This window comes from Pygocentrus nattereri, chromosome 14 (assembly GCF_015220715.1).
Source record: "Pygocentrus nattereri isolate fPygNat1 chromosome 14, fPygNat1.pri, whole genome shotgun sequence".
Classification (NCBI taxonomy): Eukaryota; Metazoa; Chordata; class Actinopteri; order Characiformes; family Serrasalmidae; genus Pygocentrus; species Pygocentrus nattereri.
Window position 1 is genome coordinate 8,194,380 of NC_051224.1, and position 17,870 is coordinate 8,212,249.

The following is a 17,870-nucleotide window of genomic DNA, read 5'->3' on the forward strand; positions in this document are numbered from 1 at the left end:
TAGGGAGAAGCTTTAATTGGCATAGTACCTTTATATTATTTACAAAAACCTTGACGCTCGCACATCTCATTTATAAAAATGGTTTTCTAAAGAACCATTAATTAAAAAGGTTCTTCAGGAAACCAAGTGTTCTTTTGCATCACTCCAAAGAACCCATTTTAGTACATTTATTTTTAGGATTGTAAAGATTTCCTCCCTATAATATAAACACTTTTGTTTTCCTCTATTTAAAATGCATTTATTTGAGCAGTTCAGTTCAGTTCAGTCACTATCACATCCACTTAAACAGCTCAGCCATTTTGTCAGTGTACACAGAGTTTGACCTAGTAGTAACATCCCTCCAACCCTCTTTATATATGTGACAGAAGAGCCTTCTGCTGTGTCTTTGTGGATTTGCTTTGGGTCACAAAATGACGCCTTGCTACAATTTCTTGCCTGATTCAGGGCTCCCAATGACACATAACCACTGTGAGCCCTTCCCTTTCCCTAGCATTAAAAATGGAAGGAAAGCAACGGAAACGCTGTCTTGGTTTGTTCTGTCCATTTGAAGTGTGAGAGCGGAGCGGAAGGCGAGGAGGAGGAGCTGGCTGGCTGTTGCCAAAGGCAGCGGAAATGTACTACCACAACGCCCCCAAAAAATGTCACTAATTATATCACAAACAACACTATGAATTATCATAAACCTGTGCCTGACTGATATTAACATACATATTTATGCCACAAAGTCATTACATCATGCTCCACTTCTGAGTAAACTGCGGGCATTGTCAGTGTTTCCAGAACATTGAAGAACTGCATCTGTTTTTTAGACAACATAGACAACTACAAACAGTATATAATAACAGCATAAAGTGCGTAGTAACAAACAGAAGCCCATGCAAAGACATAGAGCTCAGCCTGAGACAAGACATTGCCCTAGGAAACACCTATGAATGTCATGCTATCAGAGTCTGAAAGAAATCAAATCTTAGGATTTAATCTATTAGTACTTGCTACATTAACAGTTAAGACTAAATTATAATTTTAAATCATTTTGTGCCTTTTTGCATGTTCAGAATATTTTTAAGTTAATCTAAATCTAACCTTAGCAGGGAAAGCAAGCAAATAATATATATCACCCCATTTCCAAAAACGTAAATTAAAACAAAATGCAATGCTGTGCAAATCATTTAAACTCTACATTTAATTGAAGATAGTACAAAGACAGCAAATCAAATGTTGAAACAGAAATTTTATTGTTTTTTGAAAAATATTTGTCCATTTTGAATTTGATGCCAACAACACATTTCAAAGAAGTTGCGATGAGGGCTTGTTTACCACTGTGTTTCATCACCTCTTCTTTTATCAACACACTGTGTGTTTGGGAACCGAGGAGACCAATTGCTGTAGTTTTGAAAGTAAAATGTTTTTCCATTCTCGTTTGACATAAGATTTCAGCTGCTCGACAGTTCAAGGTCTTTTTTTGTTGTATTTTTCATCTCATAATGTGCCCATAATAACCCATAACTGTTATCAGTGGATGACAAGTCTGGACTGCAGGCAGCTATTTTAATATGGAACAATGCTATTGTAATACATGCAGAATGTGGTTTGACACTGTCTTGCTGAAATAAACAAGGCCTTCCCTGAAGAAGACATCGTCTGGATGGCAGCATATGTTGCCAAAAGCTATATTTATCATTCAGCATTAATGGTGCTTTTGCAAATGTGCATGACCCCCATGCCATGTGCACTAATGGACCCCAATACCATCATGAATGCTGGCTTTTGAACTGTGCACTGATAAGATGTGTGGTCTTTCGCCCTTTAGCCCGTCTTTAATCCAGTTTATGTACAGTTTCTTCTTTGCGTTTTAGAGTTTTAACTTTCATTTGTGGCTGCAGAGATGAACTGTTTTCATAGACAGTGGTTTTCTGAAGTGTTTCTGAGCCCATGCAGCGATTTCCACCACAGAATCATGCTTGTTTTTAATGCACTGTCGACTGAGGGCCTGAAAATCACAAATATTGGTTTTTACCTTGTCTCATGCATACAGAGATTTCTCCAGATTCTCTGAATCTTTTAATGATGTAACATACAGTAGATGATGTAATCCTCAGGCTTTTTGTTATTTTACATTGAGAAACGTTATTATTGAACTGCAGTCTTTCACAGAGTGGTGAACCCCTCCCTATCTTTACTGTTGAAAGAGTCAGCCTCTCCGGGATGTTCTTTTTATACCCAATCATGTTACTGACCTGTTGCCAATTAATCTTTTAATCAATCAACTTTTTACTATTTTTGACAATCGATAGGGGTTAAATGATTTGCATATCACTGCATTTAGTTTTTATTTACATTTTGATTCATCCGTCCATTTTCTAAGCTGCTTTTCCGTCAGGGTCACGGGGGGGTGCTACTGGTGGTACTGTATTGGTGCAGGTAATAGGAGAGTGAAACACCAGCATGGAAATGTGTTTGATCAACCACAGGAGGCTAGCAGCTCATCGGTTACAGATTCAGGCAGGGAAAGACAGGGCCAGAGAGAAAGCAGACGGGGGGGGGAGAGAGAGAGAGTACTGAAGCACTGAGGCAGAACACCTCAGGACTGCTGGTGTTCAGAGCAGTACAATGGTGCAGAGAGCACAGATACCTGCACGTGCACAGCCGCGTGATCGCATTCAATTACTAACCGCAGTTCACAAAGAGGTAGACAGACGATGGGCACTAAATAGAAACTTAAGAGCTGTGTACAGGTAATGTGTGAGCTAATGTTTGCTGGCTAGCCATCCTGCACTTGAATTCCATTCTGTTCAACAAAACATTAATATTTCAGGGAAACTGTAGCACCTGCTAACATGCAGGTAAAGTCATTTATCATGAAATTAAAATCTTAATCTCAATAATGTTATCGAACATGCAAACTAGATAATTTACATAAATCCATCCATCCATCCATCCATCCATCCATTTTCTAAGCCGCTTCTCCGTCAGGGTCGCGGGGGGGTGCTGGAGCCTATCCCAGCACGAAGACTGCTGGGATAGGCTCCAGCACCCCCCCGCAAATTTACATAAATATACCTTAAAAATAACCTTTCCATTCATAAAGTTTTATAATCAATCCGTAATACTTAAAAAACTAAGGTATTTCAAGAGCTGAAAGCTTGAATGCTTTTCTTAGAAACATAACCTTACATCAAGGGTTTGACATTTTTGTTAAATCTGAAAAAACTAAAAGTGTCTATTCAACGTAGACATTTTCATTACAGAGTGACCTGAACTGCAACTTCGATTTCAATACTTAAAATCCATTTACGTTTCTTAAATACAGACGGTATGATGGTTTCTTTGGACAGCAGAACATGAGCAGTAAGAAAAAGGGAACAAAATCTAGATCATTGAATGTTCATACACATAAATGAAGTGGTTCAGTTATAATAATAATAATAATAAGAGTAATAATAATAATAATAATAACTTCACACTAACAGCAATGCATGAAATAAAGTCTCATAAAAAGTTAACGGCACTTTTGTTGAAACTACTGTTACCTTGATATAAAATGCAGGAAACCAAACCTTTCAACAAGGCAAAGACTATAAAAATGTGTAAATGTCTATAAAGATGTCTCAATGTCTAAACAACCACTATTGCAACTAAGGTACTCAATTACATTTTTCATGATGTGCTCTAAACTGTCAAAAAAAACATCCAGTGTCCAGTTACATTTACCATAGATGAGTTGATGTCATCATCAGACCTAGCTAGCTCATAATGAAAAGATGACAACAGCAGGCTAACTAGCTCAGTATTAGTCATTACCTTCCACTGGCTAAGATGTTAATTTATCATGGTCATTTTAAACAGCTCACGAATGAAACAATCATACAAAAAAATACATGAATGGACAAAAATATTTTAGCATACAATACTATCAAAAAAGACACTACTTTCACACAGGTTGCGGTGCTTTATTTTCCAGTTGTTGTCAGCCACAGCCACGCCATACATAAGCAAAGCGTTTCTCTCTCTAACAGCTTGTTCTCTAATCCAGCTCACATCTCTCTTGCCCTCTACAATGAGAGTACATTGCACCAGTATACAATGTACCAGGTATAATAAATGCTGGGAAACACATAACCAAAAACAAACATGCCAAAACATTTCTTGAACATACTACAATATAAACTGCATTGAGGAGACTACATATCCAAACGAATGCCCCCAAGGGTTGAGAGATTTAAAAGGTGAAACACATTTGTAACTGAATGTGTGAAGATTCTTGTTCCTTTTCGTATTCCAAACATACTGTGTGCGTTACCATGGAGACACGGTGGGCGGACCCTGCTGCAGCACAATGATCTTCTATTGATTAAAAGGGCTGTAGAGGTTGAGGTTGCATCCACCAGACACTTCACTTCATGCACACACTTTAGAGCAGAGTAAATCAACTGTACACAGTCCTGCTACAAAAACAGTTGTAGAGTATTCTGAAATCTGACCTGGAATGGCATTTCGCATTGTGGCTCCAGTGTTCTGGGGTGTTCCAGCCCATTTCCACCCCTGAACATCACACTCTCTAGGAAAAACAGTGATTTATACTTCCAATGAAATGGTAAGTTTACCATAAGAGATTAGATACGAAATCCATTTGCCGCTTCAGTTTCCCATGCTAGCTAAGGGCTTCCACACAAAGGTCAAATGATACAGAAACCACCTGTTCACCTGTGCTGGGTCTTTATGCCCTACCCACTATTGCATGTTGAATACAATATAACACATCAGGTTATTCTTCAAAAAAATGCAAAGTGGCTGTGCGAAGAGGGCATGAAAAGTTGCTGCACGTCCAGTAAGGACTGGAATTTGTAGTTTAAGCTGTGTTGTTAGCTTAACATATAGTTATGTGTTATTGGTGTTATACTGTGTCAGGTTGTGGACTAGTTAGTGTCAGTGTTAGAGCCATAAAGAGAAAGAGTATGGCTAGAAGTGACCTGGCTCCTATCTCAGCTGTTTGAAAGGCACAAGTGGAACTTCTCCCTTGCTGTCTGTTTAGTAAAAGAGCATTTGTCCAAAGGGGCTGGGTGGGTAGGATGCCCCCACACATCCTCTCCATCCATTACTCAATGCAATGCTAGTCAGTGCAGGAGGCTCTTAGCTGACGTAACAGATCTGGCAGTGGACGCTCTCCTCCAAGCATGTTCAGCTCTCTAGTGATGTTGTGTGAGTGGCAGTTTAAGAAGATGCGGTGGCTGGCTTCACACATCTCAGAGGAAGCCTGTACTAGCCTTGACCCTCTTAGCATTGGTAGTATTGTGTGGTTGGGGGAGTCCTAACTAGTGGGTGGAATTGGAGAAGACTAAATTCAGGAGAAAATTGTGGAACAAACTTTAAAAAGAGCATTTGCCTGCACGTGCAATGTTTCCCTCTGGTTCTTCTTCACTTAGATGCTACAATATATTATGTTGGCCATCTGGTGATGAGCTTAGAACCAACACTATTTGCAAGAAGTCTAGTGCCTCAGTTAAAGGAGTGGAAATTAAACAACACCTCTATTTCACTGTTATGTCTAGAGAGATTATGTGAGCACAACTGAGAGAGAGAGAATGTGATCTTTCTGTAAATATCCTTTCACTGTAATGTGTGTGTACATGGTGTTATTTGAGATACCGAATTGGCATGCCCTTTCACAGACAGCTCTCCAAGGACAGGAACTGCTAATTTCCACATGGAGCTGAGCACAGACACTTTGGACAGAAAGTGCAAACTGCTTAATCAGGCTGCATGTGCAATAGACCCGTGATCGGCTCTTTGAGTTCTCAGGGCCACCCCTACATCAGAAAGCAGCCATCTGCTGTTACACTACAATGGATTCCGGCTTGAGACAACACAATGACAGCTTCCTTGGAAGTCTTGAATAGGCTCATGCGGAATTAGTGCTACCAGTGCAGTGAGCGCTATTCATCATCAGACAGTGATGCAGGCCATTTGCACATGATAGCATATGGTTTTAAGTGATTCATTTACCAGCACGTGGCAGGGCTCGCTGATGGGTGTCCTCTTTAGAACTTGATTTAAAAGAGCTTTCCTTGCTCATTTCTGTGTCTTGTTGCTCTGGCAACAAGATGTTTTGCCTGAGCACAGTTTACCATGTCCGAGAGATAGTAATAAAATGTCAAGCATACACATGCAGCAAGACAGTAAGATGGTTTATATTGTCCTCTTGAGTGCATATACATGTATCATCTTCTAGCAAGGATGCACAGTGTCACTGATGAAGTGAAGTATTACTATAAATATAGCAGTTAACTTAGACATAATTCAGAGGTTTCAATGCATAGCTAGTGTTATTTAGAAGGGTTTCCAGACATCCTGTGCCTCTGACTAACAGAGAATGTTTAAAGAAATTATATTTATTGCATTTTCCGCACATGTTTATTAGTGTATTCTTTGTATACCAGCAGTAAAGTACTGTAAGACAATTACATTTAAAAAGTGACTTTTCTTGAGGATTGAACAAAACAATAGGTTTATCATTAAAGGCCTGTGACATGGTCTGAAGTGGTTTCAGGTGGTGGTTAACTGACTCAGTAATAGGTTGATTAATTGCTAAGATATAAATCAAATTAATGGGCATTAATGTTCTATAAATTATTAATTATGAGAATGAATGAGTTAGATTAATGATTCTTGGATACAATTCAGAGAGATCATTCAGAAATAATTTGTACACTGTTATGGAATCATTTTAAGTCATCTTAAATTATTCTGTGATAGTTGATTAGAAAAGATTATTTACATATGGCATGTGTGATTAATGTTTAATGAATCAACTTCCAATCAACTTGTAATTGAAGGTTAACTAGAGTAACACGTTGGTAAAATGTTTATTTGCACATCCTATCTGAATAACCGTTTGTCTGTACAAAGCATTTTAAAAGGGTCACTCTAGGATCTTTGGGAAAGTTCCAGATGTCCACTTCCCCATTCTAATATTTTTAGCCGTAGTTTCCTGATTCTGTCTGGAACTGTTTCCAAATACATTAATTGTGCTCTCTGTCAGCATTTAATTCTTTATGCAAGCATAAAACCCAGATCTTTTAGAAGGTTAACTCTAAGTTTGGTATTAGATCTAATAATTACGATATGGGCAGCTTTCAATTCTTCGTACATTCAGAAACCAGTGAAGTAATTCAGTATCCAACTGTATTTTAGTGTATTATTATATTTTTCGATGATTTCTGTCATTGTTAGATTTTTGGCTCAGGGACAAGGCCAAGATTCAAGAAACTTTGCATGGCCACGCAAAGGAGCCATGTGAAGACACACCCATTGCAGACACAGCCGTTCAACTGCACACACACTGCATACATAATCTCCTTACATTATTTCTGACATAATAAGTTGCTCTGGAGCAACTGCAGGTAAGCCTAATGTCACCATGTTCACTGCTAAGTGTCGGCTAGAGGAGTATAAAGACCTCCGTGGAGCAGTGGTACTGCATTCTCTGAGTGATTGGAGCTCCATCCAATACCTTTGGAGTGGCAATTCAGAGCTAATCATCCATCATCAGTACCTGACCTCACTAATGCTCTTGTGGCTGAATGTAATCAAATCCTCACAGATATATACATCTAATGGAAAGCCTTCTCATAAAAGTAGAGGCTGTTACTGCAACAAGGGATAAACTCCCTATTATTGTCCTTTCTTTTGAAAAAAAAAACAGATGAGCAAGTATCTACAAATATTTAGACATAACAGTGAATTTTATAATGTTGATTAAAACAGCATACAGAATTTTCATCTCATCTGTTTTAATTGGGAAGGCATAAGAGGTTTCAAAAGCTTGTCTTTGTACACAAGCACCAAATGTAATTGATGTTCCTGAGGTGCATCGTGTCTAAACAGCTGCTGCACACATATTCTCGCTATTACAAAGGGAGAAAAAGAAAGAAAAAGGTCTCTTGAATGGTGTGCAAAGCTGCTGTGATGTGCAGGCAAGATTGTGACTGCGATGGGGATCACATTAGCATTTCTTAGAGCTGAGCAGCATTAACGCCCAGATCGAGAGAAGCTTGCCATGGCTGCCGCAGGCACCAGCATCATTATAAACCAACCTTGTACACACGTGACAGAGCTGTTGCTCCCATCTCTCCACGGTTCATGGCGAAAATAGAGGGAAGTTTCTTTTAACCATGAGGGATTATTCAACACACCGTGGAAAAAGGCACTTAAAAGCAGGGCTTCAGTTGAAAAGCTATTATGCGCACTGCTCAGTTGATGAGCTGCTGTAGAGCCAGTAAGAGCTGAGGTTCACTTACTGCAGCAAAAGTCAGTCTCCTGGGTCAAATAGAAGCTCAGACACACTTTTCCTCTTTCTAAAGCTCATTTGAGTTTGAAGTCCTCTGGAACTGCTGCTTGAGAAGATATTTTAATTTTAGTTGGACACTGGGCTGATTGGAGAGGTAATTTTTCAAGAATGGCAATCATCTTCATGGCTTGTATGAAATATTAATGTATGTCAATTTTTGGGTGCTTCAGATAATTTTGAAAGAACAGCTTAAAATATAAACTACATAACATGTCAGGAAAACATGCTAAATGGTAACTTTATGGGAAATAAAAAAATAAACAGGACAATGCAAAAATATCCTTTCCTGTTGATGTAAGTCAATGTGAAAATATTTTATTCCAAGTGTTTTTAGAACATTGCTTTTACTCCATTCATCATGAAGGACAACCACCATGTTCAAATAATGCAAAACTAAAAATGATGGAAATGCTTGTTCTTCTTTGGACAGCAATGATGAACAGAATATTTCCTTCCTGCAAGTCTGTCAAAATAGGTCAATCAAAAAAAGCTAAGCGAGAAATTCTATTAACACTTTACTAAAGGGCAGCATTTGTAAGGCTACATGAGACCTATGCGAGCCTTTTATGACAAATGGAAAACATATAAAAATAAATGTATAAATACATATTCCATATAGGCTGCGCTTGTCAATTTTGATGTGATTTCACCTCAGAAATTGTTCTGACAAGTGACACGTCAGCATAAGCCTAGAAATGTCTATAAGTTTATCTCAGTTGGCAAGAAAGGCTTATGTAGGTGCTCTGAAACTTTGTCAAAGTGTCAACACATTTCTTTTAGCATAGAGTGCCAGTACTTTGGAAGCATGGGTTCCCATGGGTTTTTGATGCAAACCTATATTATCTGGTGCTCCTTTGCCTTAATGTATTCTTAAAATTAAAAAAGTAAATTTAATCAGTGCATTCTAACACTACCAACTAGTGCACGCACGTCAAACTGTGGTCCTTCTGGGCTGAAGTGCTGTGGAGATTTAACATTTACCGTCACCTAATGCTCTGAGTTCAGTTCATGAAGGCCTTGCTGATAAGCTGATGAGCTGAATCCGGTGTGTTTAATGAGGCAGCACACTGAAGTCTGCAGTGTTTTGGCTCATGAGGACTTGACACATGTGAACTAGTGTAAAAACAGGTGCGCTACTGGACATGTCCTTCTACCACTGATATACCCGTAGCTGGTCTTTTTGGAAGGGAATGCTGTCAAATTAGCAGCACCATCAAAACAACAGTGACTTAGTGACAGCCTGCTTGACAGATAAGGCTGCAAATTGCTGTTGTTTTTCTACCCCTAATAGCAGCTGATATGGGCACACAATTTTTGGTGGCACCATAACTTCTTGCAACCCCGATATTTCCTCAGTGTTTGTCTTGTCACTGGGCACCTTTCAAATGGAAGCACCAGACAACTAGACATGCCACAGGCCAGCCTTGCGTCTCATCTCGCAGCACGACTTGGCATGTGACATTCACTGAATACCAGATGGAGTCTGCATATCATGTAAAATCATCTCACGTGTTCGCACATTATGAGAGCAACACCGAATAAATTCATCCAAGCAGGAAACACACCAGCTGTTCCTGCAGGCTGAGGCTGACCTGCTGAACTGCTGAACATCCTCTGCTAAAAATTATCATGATGAGCTGTGCACACTCCACCTCTAGATGAGGCCGGAAAGCACACCACAAGACACACTAAAGTTCCTAGGCAGAGCAGAGATGTTCTGTTTTGAGCCTGAAGAACTGATACAAAATGAGACAAGAAGCAAATAACCACAGGTCAAAATGACAACAGGGCTGCTGATATTACATGAACTTATATAAATATATATATATATATATATATATATATATATATAAATAAATGAGACAGAGAGAGACAGACAGAGAGAGAGAGACAGACAGACAGAGAGAGAGAGAGAGAGAGAGAGAGAGAGAGAGAGAGAGAGAGAGAGAGAGAGAGAGAGAGAGAGAGAGAGAGAGAGAGAGAGAGAGAGAGAGAGAGAGAGAGAGAGAGAGAGAGAGAGAGAGAGAGAGAGAGAGAAGGACTGAAGCAGGGGCATTAGTAACCTGAAGGAAGACCTGAACTTTGGACAATGGGCTAGGAAAAATAGATTGCACAGTGAGTGATAATTCCCTCTGTCTACTCCCCCATACAAGATGTGTCTAACTCCTACTCGATAGGCCACAAAGCTCCATAGGCAGTTATTTTTTTTTGTAGTTTTGTTCACTTATCATGAGCAACACCACTGGTGTGACCTGTGGTGAAGCTAACTACTGTCTGATATTCATCTTTATAGTTATTAGCTGTACAAATGACTAAATAATAAAAACCTAATTGAAGTAATTGAAACTTAAAATCCTCAATTATATATAATTACCATGCACAAAAACACACTATTGCTAGTTTATTAGGTACGGTACACTATCTGGCACTATTTATTAGTCACCCTCTTCCTCATCTATCAATGCAAAGAGACCACTGCAGGCCCACAACTGACCTGGCATTATTAGGGTGGTAAACAATTCTTAGCTCTACAGTGATAACAACATGGTAATGGCATGTTAGTGTGTGTTGCGCTGCCTTGAGTATCATATCCAGAAGCATTGCTGGGATTTCCTTTTCTCAATAATGACTTCTTGACAGCGACACATACTTTCAGACTCGTAATGCTGAGTTGTCTTCTCACAGTGGAAGGATGCACAAAAACAGCTGTGGATTTTTTCATATCTAAAGTGAGAGTAGAGCTTGATTCTTTTCTGTCTCTCAAAGATAAAAGCTTTAAATACTGTTTATTTGATAATGACAGTTCTGGTGGTCTATCACATCATGCATGGTTGTTAGCAGTCCCATATTCTCTGTATCTTTTAATTTTTTTTAATTATAGGTTTGGAGCTCTGCTTTTCTCACTTATATCCTCAGAAATGTCTCCTGAAAAATGACTTTCATTTACTTATATGTAATTCAGTTTTTTTGGTCAAGTTATACTTGAAACACTGCTAGAATCTCTGAAAATTAAATAGTTTACACTGTCAGTAGCAGACGAGGAGGCCCTGAGACCACATCATTGTCTGGGGCAGCTGACCGAGCGAGGCAGTGTTGCAGGTGGCATAAAAGAAAAAGGCACAGCAAGTGGGCTGGTGCCTTATATTTCAGATTTTTCCACATTAATTTTTCCCTTGGCAATGCTCTGGATGAAAATCTGTAACTTAATAACTTAAGGTTAATATAGAAATGCGGCTGACAAATGTAGTTCACAGAAATGCACAACAGACTGAGGAATAAATCACAGCATATACAGACTGATCTACAGCACCATCTGCTGGATAAAATCTGATGTGACTCCTCACAAAACAAATAATCAACTAGAGCTATAAATTACTACAACGATCTAGTACAGATCATGCTGACATATATATATATAGTTTCAATTCCATGAAGTCAATTCCATAAAAGTACACACACAAAAAAATACCATGCAATGCCTAATATATCCCTTAGCACAAGAGTGAAATAATGCATTTTTTATAATGTTCTGACTTGTTTGACAGCTGGGATAGGCTCCAGCACCACCCCCCGTGACCCTGAGGGAGAAGTGGCTTAGAAAGTGTGTGCGTGTGTGTGTGTGTGTGTGTGTGTGTGTCTTGTGATTTTATACTGGATACTTTCCTTTAAATTCTTAAGATAGTTTCTTTTTTGTTGAGAATAATCCTAAACTTCAGCAGGGTGTTTCAATCAGGTTCACTCTGCTGATTTCACTTCTTAGTGGGATGTATACACAAAATAAAGCCACCCAGAACATGATACAGTACTTGATCTGAGAATCTTGGGGATGAAATTTTTGACAGTAATTTCCTCAAAAATGTCCTCCTCTCAAAAACATGTTTTTAAAATGGTTAATCATTCTTGGATGGCTTATCAATATAAATCTTAGTACTTCTTAGTACGTACTTAAAAAATATTTGTGTGGCACTACCTAGCAGCTTATAGTCATGTATGAGCTTGATCAATAATTAAAGACAGACTTCAAGTTGAAATTTTAAAGAAAAAATTACGTAATACTGCAATTTACAAAGCACTTGCATACCTGTTATGAGCTTACATTTTCTGTATTTACAACCTTGTTTCTAAAAAAGTTTGAATGGTTTGCCAAAAAAAAGTACATAAAAACAAAGATGTGCAAATAATTTAAACTTTCTATTTAATTGAAAAAACACATTTCTCAATGTAAAATAGCAAAGAAAGTTTACTTTTCATCATCTATGGTACATAGTATCATTAAAAGATTCAGAGAATCCAGAGAAATCTCTGCATGCAATGAACAAGGCAGAAAACCGATACTGGATGGCTATGATCTTTGGTCGCCCTCAGGCAGGGCTACCTTAAAAACAGAAATGATTCTATAGTAGAAATTAGTGCATGTGCTCCTGAAAACCTCTGAAAACCACTGTCTGTGAACGCAGTTCGCCACTGTATCCACAAATGCACTTTAAAACTCTACCATGCAAAGAAGAAACCATATATGAACAGGATTGCTAAAGTGGATACTGATGTATAGCTTTCTTCACATTCTTGGCTATTTTTGACTCATCTTCTGAGTACTGGAGTTGATCACTGATGTTTGGGGCTTTGACCGATGGATACAATGCATAGAACATAACAGAAAGTAAAAGGCCAATGTATGTTAAAGCATTATGGAAGTTGTACCTTTCTTCTCAATGAACCTCTTCGTCCACTCCTCCTTGATTACCATCATCTTCAGCTCCCAGTCCTGGTGCTGCTGAACTCCAACAGAATTGTCAGCATAGATCCTGGTGGCTTTGTGCTTCTGATCCCCATTCCTGTCAGTTCTTGAGTCATAGTGCTCACGTTTATCTTGAAAAGATTAGAGAGCACATCCACAAAATAAATTAGTAAATATCAAGAAAAACTTTTGGATTTGATCTCTGACATAAAGCTTAAAATGAACAAAAAACTCATACTTTGTATTATTATGCAGTGGTGGACAGTAAAGATGTAAACATAATTCATTACTACTTAAGTAGTTTTTTTGTGTATCTTTACTGAAGCATTTCTAGTTTGGGTGACTTTACATTTCAAAGTCAGATATCGTACTTTTTACTCCAATACATTATGCAAAATCTGTTGTTCCTTTTGTCTTTGTGTATAAAAACATAACATCAAAAAAATAGAAGTGTGAAGCAAGTGCACCAACCACGGTACAGCGGTCACTTTGTTTTGAGCTTGTTTTGACTTCCCCAGACCAAGGACACAGTTCAATGTCAGTGCAGCAGCATAAAATTTTGGGAGAGTCTATTCAACATAAATGATGAACTAACCTAACTTTGTGTAAATAAACCACAATATACAACCCCAATTCCAATGAAGTTGGGACGTTATGTAAAACATAAAAACAGAATACGATGATTTTCAACCTATATTCAATTGAATACACTACAAAGACAAGATATTTAATGTTCAAACAGATAAACTTTATTGTTTTTTGCAAATATTTACTCATTTTGAATTTGATGCCTGCAACACGTTCCAAAGAAGTTGGGACAGGGGCATGTTTACCACTGTGTTACATCACCTTTCCTTTTAACAAAACTCAATAAGCGTTTGGGAACTGAGGACACTAATTGTTGAAGCTTTGTAGGTGGAATCCTTTCCCATTCTTGCTTGATGTACAACTTCAGTTGCTCAACAGTCCGGGGTCTCCGTTGTCGTATTTTACACTTCCTAAAGTGCCACACATTTTTAATGGGAGACAGGTCTGGACTGCAGGCAGGTCAGTCTAGTACCCGCACTCGTTTACTACGAAGCCACGCTGTTGTAACATGTGCAGAATGTGGCTTGACATTGTCTTGCTGAAATAAGCAGGATGTCCCTGAAAAAGACGCTGCTTGGATGGCAGCATATGTTGCTCCCAAACCTGTATGTACCTTTCAACATTAATGGTGCCTTCACAGATGTGCAAGTTACCCATGCCATGAGCACTAATACACCCCCACACCATCAGAGATGCTGGCTTTTGAACTTTGCGCTGATGACAATCCAGACAGTCCTTTTCCTCTTTGGCCTGGAGGACACGATGTCCATGATTTCCAAAAACAATCTGAAATGTGGACTCATCAGACCACAGGACACTTTTCCACTTTGCATCAGTCCATCTCAGATGAGCTCGGGCCCAGAGAAGCCCACGGCGTTTCTGGGTGTTGTTGATATATGGCTTTTGCTTTGCATGGCAGAGTTTTAACTTGCACTTGTAGACGGAGCGACAAACTGTGTTCACTGACAGTGGTTTTCTGAAGTGTTCCTGAGTCCATGTGGGAATATCCATTACAGAATGATGTGGGTTTTTAATGCAGTGCCGCCTGAGGGATCGAAGGTCGCAGGCATTCAATGTTGGTTTTCTGCCTTGCTGCTTACTTGCAGAGATTTCTCCAGATTCTCTGAATCTTTTGATATTATGTACTGTAGATGATGAAATCCCTAAATTCTTTGCAATTGCACGTTGAGAAACATTGTTCTTAAACTGTTGGACAACTTGCTCACGCAGTTGTTCACAAAGTGGTGAATCTCTCCCCATCCTTGCTTGTGAACAACAGCCTTTCAGGGATGCTCCCTTTATACCCAATCAGGACACTCACCTGTTTCCAATTGACCTGTTCACCTGTGGAATGTTCCAAACAGGTGTTTTTTGAGCATTCCTCAACTTTCCCCAGTCTTCTGTTGCCCCTGTCCCAACTTCTTTGGAACATGTTGCAGGCATCAAATTCCTTAATGAGGGAATATTTGCAAAAAAACAATAAAGTTTATCCGTTTGAACATTAAATATTGTGTCTTTGTAGTGTATTCAATTGAATATAGGTTGAAAAGGATTTGCAAATCATTGTATTATTTTAATTTATGTTTTACACAACGTCCCAACTTCACTGGAATTGGGGTTATAGAAATATGTACACACATGCAGTCATGACTGACGTCTTTTTCTGAATTTATGCAAATACTTTCATGTTATACTAAATTTGTTCTTGCTAATTTATGTTTATGAACAGAGACATACAGATGCAGTATAATAAAGGAAAACTCATTTTAGAACCTGTTTTTAAAGCTGCAAATAAATCTTAAACTGAAACTTTGTTTGTAAAAAGTTTTCATGGCCACTGGGTTCTACCTCATGGAAACTGTTTGCCTTCAGTGTTTTGTGCTTATGATCATTTTAATAGGCAATAGACTTATTAATGACATTCTATTAAAGAATTGGTTTACCAAGAGTGACAGTAGAGAATTTTCACCTAAAATGAGTTAATGAAGTAAGTCTCATTATAAAAATGGTAATAGGACATTAGAGCCATAATCATTTAGTACTTTTACTGTAGTACATTTTAAAAACCAGCCATTAGGGGTGTACTTTGTGTACTTCTGGATCCGGACCCAAGCCTGGATAAATGGTGAGGGTTGCGTCAGGAAGGGCATCCAGCGTAAAACTTGTGCCAAAACTATCATGAAGATCACAAATATGATTGCCATACCAGATCAGTCGAGGCCCGGGTTAACAATGACCGCCTCCTTTGCTGTAGACCAGCAGGGTGCCGGTGGAAATTGGACTACTGTAGGTCGAAGACCATCAAAGAGGAGAGGAGGAAGCGAGTTAGAAGGCAGCAAGAGAGAAGGAAAGGCAGAAGTGTGGAGGTTAGAGTAGGGACTCTGAACATAGGGACAATGACTGGTAAAGGCAGAGAGCTTGCAGACATGATGGAGAGAAGAAAGGTAGATATACTGTTTGTGCAGGAGAACAGATGGAAAGGAAGCAAGGCCAGGAACATTGGAGGTGGATTCAAACTGTTCTATCATGGTGTAGAGAGGAAGAGAAATGGAGAAATGGAGAGGGATAATCCTAAAGGAACAGCTTGGGAAAAGTGTTCTGGATGTAAAGAGTGTGTCAGACAGGATCATGAGCCTGAAGTTAGAGGTTGATGGTGTAATTTTGAATGTGATCAGTTCATATGCACCACAGGTTGGTTGTCAGTTAGAGGAGAAAGAGGAATTTTGGATTAAGTTGGATGAAGTGGTAGATGGTGTCCCTAGAGACGAGAGATTAGTGATTGGTGCAGACTCCAATGGACATGTTGGTGAAGGAAACAGGGGATGAAGGTGCTGGGTATGTATGGTGTGAAAGACAGAAATGCGGAAGGTCAGATGGTTGTAGATTTTGCAAAGAGAATGGAAATGGCTGTGGTGAACACGTATTTTTAGAAGAGGGAAGAACACAGGGTGACATACAAGAGTGGAGGGAGGTGCACACAGGTGGATTATATCCTTAGCAGGAGATGCCACCTAAAGGAGATTGGAGATTATAAAGTGGTACCAGGGGAAAGTGTAGCAAGGCAGCATAGGGTGGTTGTCTGTAGAATGAGATTAGAAACCAAGAAGAGGAAGAGAGTGAAGACAGAGCCAAAGATTATATGGTGGAAGCTGAAGGAGGAGGATGGTTGCAGGCAGTTCAGGGAAAAATTGCAACAGGCCCTTGGGGGCAGTGAGGAGCTACCTGAGGACTGGGAAACTACAGCTAAGGTGGTGAGAGAAACTGGCAAAAATGTGTTGGGTGTTTCGTCTGGTCAGAGGAAAGAAGGCAAGGAAAGTTGGTCAGGGAATGAGGAAGTCCAGGAGAGTATTCAGAAGAAGGCAGCTAAGAAAAGTGGGATAACCAGAGAGATGAAGGAAGTAGGCAGGAGTACTGTGAGGCTAGTCGCATAGTGAAAAGAATGTTCGGAAAGGCAAAGGCTCAGGCCTATGATGAGCTGTATGAGAGGCTGGACAGTAAAGAAGGAGTAAAGGACTTGTACTGTTTGGCTAAACACAGAGATAGAGCTGGAAAGGATGTACAGCAGGTTAGGCTGATAAAGGATAGAGAAGGAAATGTACTAGTGAGTGAACAGATAGTGTTGAGTAGATGGAAGGAGTACTTTGAAGAACTAATGAATGAGGAAAACGAGAGAGAGAGGAGGACAACGGGGGGGGGGGGGGGATAGTGGATCAGGAAGTGCAGAGAATTAGTAAGGTGGAAGTGAGGGCAGCTTTAAAAAGGATGAAGAATGGAAAGGCAGTTGGTCCAGATGACATACCTGTGGAGGTATGGAGATGTTTAGGACAGAAGGCAGTGGACTTTTTAACCTGGTTGTTTAACAAAATCCTGGAGAGTGAGAGGATGCCTGATGAGTGGAGAAGCAGTGTACTGGTCCCCATTTTTAAGAACAAGGGTGCAGAGCTGCAGTAACTACAGAGGTATAAAGTTGATGAGCCACACCATGAAGGTATGGGAAAGAGTTGTTGAAGCAAGGCTAAGGCAAGAGGTTCAGATCAGTGAGCAGCAGTTTGGTTTCATGCCCAGAAAGAGTACCACAGATGCAATTTTTGCATTGAGAGTGTTGATAGAGAAATACAGAGAAGGTCTGAAGGAACTACATTGTGTATTTGTGGATCTAGAGAAGGCATATGATAGGGTGCCAAGAGAGGAACTGTG